The sequence below is a fragment of the Phalaenopsis equestris genome, unplaced genomic scaffold (assembly GCF_001263595.1).
Source record: "Phalaenopsis equestris unplaced genomic scaffold, ASM126359v1 Scaffold000002, whole genome shotgun sequence".
Classification (NCBI taxonomy): domain Eukaryota; kingdom Viridiplantae; phylum Streptophyta; class Magnoliopsida; order Asparagales; family Orchidaceae; genus Phalaenopsis; species Phalaenopsis equestris.
Window position 1 is genome coordinate 77680028 of NW_018164444.1, and position 2799 is coordinate 77682826.

Consider the following 2799-nt stretch of genomic DNA (forward strand, 5'->3'; position numbering starts at 1 on the left):
TTTAAGAAATATTTAAAAATTATTATTTATATTAAAACATCATTTGAATCTAATTTAATAATTTTTATTATATTTTCTTAATCAATATTTTAATTGATTATAAATCTTCGTAGCTTTGCAGTCAATTAGAATTTTTAAAAAACTACTTAATATATATATATAAACTTGATGAGTAGTATTTCAAGCCAAAACGAGTCGAACACGAACGAACACATCTTAGTTCGTGTTCAGCTCGTTAACTTATCGGACAAAATTAACGAGCCGAACACGAGCTTCTTAACGAGCCGAACACGAGCTGTTCTCGAACAACGAGCCGTTTTGACAGCCCTAGTCGGTGCCTTTGCTGATAGAGTTTCTGACGCGCCATTGAGGAGGACACAGAATAATATATTAATGTTGTACTAATATTATTTTCATCACTTTAATAAATTGTATTTTAATTTAAGGCACTTAACTTTTTTTAAATGTTTTAAATAATATTGTAAATTAATTTTTTGAGACGTGATATTTTCTCATTTTTCAATTTAAGTATTTTATTTCTAGCAATATGATCTAAATAAAAAAAAAGTCAATTTTGATAATATTATAAATGGTCGGTTCTTTAAAAATCAAACTAGTTTACTGATTTGTTAGTTCAACCTCAGCTCTAACCAATTTAATCACAATTTACTATAAAAAATAGTTTTTGGCTTGGACTAAACTGATCAAACTGGTTGATCAAGTCTTACTTTTAAAACCATGTTATTTAGTATAAAGAGCAACACATTTATTCAAAGATTTAAATTACCCACAAGAGCAAACTTATATGGTTAATTATATATCAAGAATTTATACTCTTGAAAAACTTTGAATTAAAATTTTGAGAAATACTTGGGTTTAATGATAGTAAGAGGATTGGCTTTTAAAATTTCAATACAAATAAGAAAAACTTAGAGGACGGATAATGTGCTGAGCGTAATGGGGAATGTACTAGCTAGTAGCATTTGATCTTAAACATCTATGATTCTCAAAGATATTAAACCTGGCTTATCGTTTTGAAATCCATGTTGTCATGCCCAAATGCAGTGCCAGATAAGTTAGCTATTCTATTTTAGGATGTGAAACTTATCATTTCCCTGATATGAGTTAGGGATTATTCGATTGACTTATGAAACTATCTTCTTTATGTATGTATGTATGTGTATGTGTATGTGTATGCATCAGCTCAAGGTATTTATTGATTTTAAAGAAGCTTCACCATTATGTGTAATATGATTTAATTAACCAACTAATCATATATCCGCTAAAATGTAAATGAAGCTATTTTTAATTTATTTTGACTTTAATCTTATGAAAAATTAGGTCATATGATGGATTTTAAGCTGTTAATGTTTTAAGGGTAAAAAAATTATTAGTTTGTAATAAGCATCATAAGAACATAAATCTAGGTCATTAAGTATCACATAAAAAAGTGTAAAATACATGATAATCTCGCTATAATCAATCAAATAAACAAGTTGTATATATTTAAATAGTTTGTTGTAGCTTTTTTATGTAATACAATAAAAAAAGTATATAAATGCGCTTGAGCTTTAGTTGATATAACATGGACCCTAAGTTTAAACACAAATGATAATAGTTAATACATAGGTCTCTAGCTACATCCCATATGGAAATCACTGCTGCCTATATGGCTTTTCCATGTCTAAAATTACTTATTAAACATAAAGTTATATATAAAGGCATATCATAAGCATCAACATATTTTTTTTCATAATGATCTATTGATCAAGTCAATAGGACATATGAAGTCTTGAAATCTTTTATGTTTAATTATATCCATATACAATGAAATTATTGAAATAGCTATCCAATACAACCTTGATTAGAATCATATTTGAAATTAAAAATATGATGGATGCTCTAAGCCAATCTTGTAAAAAATATATCATATTCTAAAATGGATTTCATTGTCATTAAAGTATAGAACTATCAAATGTCTTTTGTTGTTATGCATGAAAATTATCAATGGTAGAATGAGAGTTTTATGTACTAATTTTACACAAAAGAAGACACACAAACATACAAAATAAGAGTATTGAATATACTTAAACTTTTACGTAAGAAAATAAACAAATCACTGAGTTTGACCCAAGAGATATAATCAGGTACTATTTTGCTTAAATTATAAAGTTCAACATATCACTTTATTTAGAGAAAATGAGATTATAAAGTAATACACTCAATACTAGCATATTGTTTTGTTACAATGTTTCAAACAATAGAGGTGATCATGACGATCGGGCAATATTGGTTGAACAATAATGATGATAGTTAGATGATGATAGTTAGATGATGATAGTTAGTCGATAGTGATCAAATGACGGCAATCGAATAATAATGATCGGGTGATGTTAGTCAAACAAAAGTAGCCAGGTGGTTGTAATCAGATGACAACAATTGAACAATGGTGAGCAAATGAGAACAATTTGAGTGATGGTGATTGAATAACAATAGCTATGCAATGATGTTTGGATGATGATGGAGCTGGTGGGAGTTGAACCTCATGCAAAGCTGTAAAATTTTTCATATCTCTAAATTCTATCCAAACTTCAGCCTCAATGCCTTTTATGGTGAACAAATTTGAACATCATATCTCTAAATTCATATCTCTAAAGTTTTAATCAGCACCTAGCTCTCTCTCCAGTTGGTAGAGCCTTCGCTTCCTCTAGATCTCTCCTCGTCGACTCTAGATCTCAAAATGTGGTCGTTTAAGCTTCCTACGAGGAAAAGATATAATTTGGAACTGTCTATTATAAT